We start from the raw sequence: 6,559 nt of genomic DNA on the forward strand, positions 1-6,559 counted from the left end.
CAAAGTTAAAGGCAAGTAACATTCCCAAACACAATTATATATGTCGTGCATACAATGTTCTGACAGTTGTTTGTTTTGTTTTTTGTTGTTTTTTTTTGAAATTTGTTTATATTAAAACTTGTGTGAAATAGCTTACAGTATATGATCAATATTGTTTCGATAGAATTATAGTAGATGGACAATATCATAGGCTAAGGACCTGCGACAGGCACATACAGAATGTAATGAAGCAGGTTTAATGAAATGAAATAAAATAAAAGGCTGTGGTATGATAGCCTTTGAGACTATTCTTATCAATGACCAAATAACTAAAACTAAATGACAGTACAAACAATGTTCTTTTTATGGAAAACATCTTATTGAATACATATATAAGTTTTCACAAGTAAAACATATTATTTTTTTCTTAAAGGTTGCTTCTGGTATTATCTTTCAATGTGCATAAACAGAAGCAATGTGGCATACAATCAATGTTAATTGTATTATACGAATCGAAGCTACATGTAGTTGTATACTTTAATTTCATGTTTTGCCTGGACTTTCACTGGACAATTTAAATTTTTGTAACCATGTGGTTCGTTTCAGTGTTAACTGTTTACAAAACTTTGGACTTCCGTAATACTTCGGATTTTCTACCCAAGGAATAGATTACCTTAGCTGTATTTGGCAAAATTTAAGGAATTTTGGGTCCTCAATGCTCTTCAACTTCGTACTTTATTTTGGCCTTTTTTGTTGTTTTGATTCGAGCGTCACTGATGAGTCTTTTGTAGACGAAATGCACGTCTGGCGTACAAAATTGCAATCCTTGTATCTATGATGAGTTTCTTTCCATCACATTCAATATGAAATACAGAATGTAGGATTACACAACTACACACGTTTCACACGTAAGTTAATACCAGAACAGCAATAGTGAGTTGGATTGGGAACTTAAGCTTATGGCTTAAGAGGAAAACGTATTTTTTAAATCGATGAACTTATCAATGTAATGTAAAACAAAAATAAAAAATGCATTTGTGCTACATGATATGATTCTTCCTAGTTTACGTTTCGTTGACTGTCGTTTGTTTTTCAACTATGCATGGTTTCCTCTTTTTTTACATAGCTTAGCATATACTTTGATTGTTTTGACTATTAAAGTTGATTTCCCCTTCATATTGTAATCAAAAACCACAACAAAATAATACAATAACAAAAACAAACAATAATGACAATACAAACAAATAATGCAATTTGAAATAAAACATTTATATACTCAACTGCACAAAATACAAAAGGCACAGCATTTTGGGCTTGAAGTTCTTATACATCATTTACATTATTAAGGTGGTATGGGAATTTAAATTTTTTGCGCATTCTGCGCAGTATTTTGCGCAATGATATCGTAAGTCATTCTCATTGTCGTAATTAGCCATTTCAATTAATTTGGATTATTACAGTTAATCAAATTTAATTAAATACAATAAAGATGAGTGAAATAATTGAAAACTGCAATTTTATAACTTTATTTTTATTTTTGCAATTTTCGTTGTTGCACATACACTTCCGCGCCAAGCTCTACAAAATAGAGAACAATACAATGGACATAGCAAGGAAGTTCGTCCAATACAACCCAAACAACTGTCAAGATATATGCACGACAAATGCTTCCAGTTACCATATGTATCCTGTGATTACCGCAAACACGCATTCTTCCCAAGAATCATCCAGGTGGCATAGCTGAATTAAATTCAAATATTTTTGGGGAGAGGGGGGGGTTCTGTTTGCGCACCTAATCCATAGCAGTATAATCAGCTCAGCTGTATAACGGGGGCACACATAACCTTTGTTTACAAGTTGCTTTATATATAAAAGTTCAAGAAAAAAACAAAAATATTTTATTTTTGATAAGTATTTTCTTATTCAAGAAAAATTATTACAAAACTGAATTGTGACTCTCTGTCCTACATTCTTTTATTTTACACTTAGTATGTTATTTTGTCAACATATGGTCAAGAAAATGAACTCTTTAATACATGTTATTCAGGGCATTGTTTTGCAATGCACCGTTTAGTCAAGCCTTTTTTTAGTTAAACACCTTTAAAGTCTTGAACGTTTCCCTATGTAGTCTTACAATTGTTTTAAAATTAAATCATTTTACAAACCTTATAACTGGCCGATTAGTATATTTTTTGGCTAAAGCTGTAAGGCATGTGGTTATAATTTTTTAACCTGGGAAACAAGTATATATTCTTAATTGGCCTTTTAAGACTTACCACATACATATCTGGCTGTTGTGAATATTAAATCATAAGGTGAAGTTTCATAACAATAAATTTTAATACATTTACTAATACAGATTGAAAGTTTATTTCCTTTTCCGATTTTAAAGTTATACTGTTATGTGACAGTGTTTAACTACTACGTGCACTTTCATGGACAACTCAAACAGGTTAGCATGGTCAGATTGACAAAAACTTATCTTTTAAAAGTTTTATTTTTACACCAATTTCAAAACGAAAAAAGGTTATTCATGATATTTGGTACTATTATTTCTTCATCACTTACGAATGTACTTTTAGCTTTTAGCCAATTTGAGCATGTAACAACAGAACAAATATGTGGTAAACCAGTCAATTAAGACAATTATCATGCGTATACAGACTTCATAATATGAAAATAAGGATATGTGGTATGATTGCCAATCAGACAACTACATGTATCCACCAAAGTTCACATGAAATGGATGTACGCAATTATAGCTAACCGTACGGCCTTCAACAATGAGAAAACCCATACTATAAAGTCTGCTATAACAGGCCCCGACATGGAAAATATGAAAGAATTCAATTGAGAAAACTAAAGGCCTAATTTATATGATTTATACCAAAACAATTTTAGAAAAACAAGTATGACGGACATGAACCAAAGACAACCACTGAACTACAGGTTCCTGACTTGGGACAGGCACATATAGAATGTGGCGGACTTAAACATGTTTGTATGCCCAACGCCTTTCCTAACTTGGGACCGTGGTGAAACGGCACAACACAAGATCAAACTTTACGAAACAATAAATTTAAAACAAATATGAGAAACAGCAATAAACGCAACCACTCAATTACAGGCTCCTGACTTGGGACAGGCACTTTTAGAATGTGGTGGGGTTAAACATGTTTGAAGGCACTAACCCTCTCCTAACCTGGGAAAGTGGTCTAACAGTACAACATAAGAACAAACTATCAAAATCAGTTGAAAAGGGTCAAACTCATCAGATCGATAGAATGAAAAAATTACAGACCGGACATAGCATGGTATTTATACATCCCTAAAACAAAAACACAAAGACACAAAGTACAGATAGGAGCGTACTTGCAGTAACTTGCTGCTAGTTCGAAGCCAATAACAACTATAAAAAAAAAACTCATGTATCTAAGACTTAAAGTATAAATATGTTGGAAATACCTATAAACATACATCATGGGAAGTGAAAGTTTGTGTCAGATATTTCTCCATTTCTAAAATTAAATGACATCTCACAATGTATCTTCAAAATATACGATCCTTAACTCACTAATTTAGCAAACACAAGCAGTATGGTGTACAACATAACATTCTATTTTAATAGATTGATGTTTAAAGTAAAACATCAACAACTGATATTTATTTCTCACAATTAAAGAAATAAGAAACCAGTTTGTTTAATGTTTAATATGACATGTCGACTGAAATATCTGACAATTCCACTTACATGTACATGTATATATCATGATGCGTTGACCTTAATATCCGACATGTCCACTAAAATGTAAGAAGTGTTGAAAAGTTTCCTTTTTTTTCTACCTTTCATTTTAATCTACTATGATGTTATCCACTACAATTTATTCTTAAAGCCTTCAACAATTAGCAATACCAAAACTGTTTTAAAGTCATCTAAAAAGGCCTGTGTATGACACTATGATGTGAGGTATTTCAAAACAGGGTTTGCAAAAATCTGGGTTTTATGAGTATTGCCCCAATGTTACTTGGTTGTAGTGGTCAATACTGGGTAATGTGCAATATTGGTATGAATTTTTTAAAGAGTATGAACTCAAGAGAGTATAGGTCCAGTTACTTAAGACAGACCACACACAGACAATGATAAAAGTTTTTTTTTTCAATAATAGTATTAGAATTTAGACAATCTTCCTAAAAATTTATTAAATTGTCTATAATGAAATTGGTGTTCCTGTTAATATGTAGACAAATAATTTTTTATATGTTTTCTGTATATAACTTAAATTTAGAGAAAGCAATAATAAAAAATTATGTAAAGAAATGACTATTCAACTGAACAATTTTTGTTCATTGCTATTTTAAGTGTTTACTCAATTTCAGTATACTTACATGTACATCACTACTTACAAAGTAATTATTGTCCCCTGTACGACGCGTTGCTGGGGACATAGAAATACCGGGCATTCGTCTGTCCGTCCGGTCTTGTCAGCGCTGTCACATGTACAATTCTTGCCAGATTTTTATGAAAATTATATCATAGGTTATCACAGCAATGTCTCAGACGGATTTCGAATTTCAGAGCCGATCAATTATTTTTATAAGAATTATGCCCCATGGAAATATTAATTATATGGACGTTTTACACTAGTAATTTTTTGGGGCCCTTTATAGCTTACTGTTCGGTGTGAGCCAAGGCTCCGTGTTGAAGACCGTACTGTGACCTATAAAGGTTTACTTTTATAAATTTTGACTTGGATGGAGAGTTGTCTCATTGGCACTCATACCACATCTTCTTATATCTAATTAATTGTTAGCGCTCTCATATGTACAATTCTTGCCACATTTTGATTAAATTTATATAAAGGGTTTAATATCAGCAATGTCGCGGACAAGTTTGAAAATCAGTGCCGATCAAATATGTGTACATTTTTTGCCAGAATAAGATAGAATTTATGTCAAAGGTTTATATAAGCAATGTCACGGACAACTGTGCCAATCAAATATTTTGAAAAGAGTTAGGCCCCTTGGAAATATTATATTATATTCGAAATTGCATTGTATTAAGCCTTCATTTCTATATGATATTTGTAAAAATTTTAAGGAACCAAAAAAAAAGTTTTTTTGTTATTGCCCTTGGATAGATAAAATATGTGCAATGCGGGGGACATCAGAACTTTGTTCTTTTATTCAGATTGTAACAAAAATTTGTTTATATCACAATAATAAGTCTTTTCACCTCAACAAGTTTTGGTGGCATGTTCACTTAGGGTATTTATTTAGAAACTTTGTAATATAGGTTTTATGAAAGGCTCCATGGGGGTAAGAGGGGGCACTTACTTTTAATGTAGGAAAATAATCATTGGAAAAAATTTCGGGGGAAAAATTCACAGATAAAAAGTCAATATCTATTCATCTTCTTTTAATGCTAAAATGCAGGGTAAGGTATTTCAATGTCTGTGCTTATTGTAATTTAGTAAATTTTCATAGATTATAAACAAAATGTTGACCATAGAAATTTCAAGTTTTTTTGTTTTAGATTAAACAGACGGTTATTAACTAATTATTAATAACTGCCTTCAGTTTACTGTTTATATTTCATGTCAATCATCTAGTGTCTAGTAAGATAATAACACTTAGAACCTTAACAAAAAATATAGTTTATTTTTATAATATGTCATTTATTTACTATTTAAAGTTCCGTATAAATGTTAAAGAAGAAAAAAATGAAATGAATTACTATTAAACAGCTGTACAAAAATGAACCTTATTTTATATCAGATTTGTGACTTTTTTCCTTCCCATTTTTTTTTTTTTTTTTTTTTTTTTTTTGTGACCCTTTTTTCCATTTACGCTTACTTTGTATTGAATGGTAAGGAGGAGTCGGTGACTTTGGTAATTATTTTTATCTTGATGATATAAGGTAAGGGCGAGAAATTTAGAAGAAATATATGATCAGGTTGTTGTTTATGTCATACGTATCTGAAACTTATCAGATTTCGTATGTGTACTGCATGTCGCAGCCGCTCATTCATACCCTGCACACACCCCTACAGAGTTAGAAAGTAGTTTAAATTGTGGTAGTAATAACTACAACAGCTTAACTGGTGAACTGGATATGTTAATGCTCATATTAATCTGTGCCTATCCTGCGTGATACATATCTCTTTTACACCATATATCATGATGGTGCTCCTCAAAAAAGAAATTGTATAGAGCACTCGTAAATAGCTAAGTCCTTGTTTTACTATTGAAATCCCTAGTCTGTTTGATAAAACAAACTTAGGCTATTTGCAGATCTACACATGCTACTGAATAATCGTGCAAAGTTTCGATTAATTCTAATAGAAATTGTTAGAGATATGCTATTTTAAATGGAGAAATGGATAAGTCTGTGTTTTACAATGGGAAATCCCTTAATCAACTTTCTCATCTGTACATATTACTTAATACCCTTCCAAATTTATTAAATGCCCATGGAAACTCTTAAAAATTTGTTGATATCAAACTTCTCCAATAGTAAGAATTGGTTTTTTTTCTTTCTTCTGAATTATAACATTTACACTCCGTTTCCATGGTAAACTGG

Source organism: Mytilus californianus, unplaced genomic scaffold (genome assembly GCF_021869535.1).
Source record: "Mytilus californianus isolate M0D057914Y unplaced genomic scaffold, xbMytCali1.0.p SCAF_8, whole genome shotgun sequence".
Classification (NCBI taxonomy): Eukaryota; Metazoa; Mollusca; class Bivalvia; order Mytilida; family Mytilidae; genus Mytilus; species Mytilus californianus.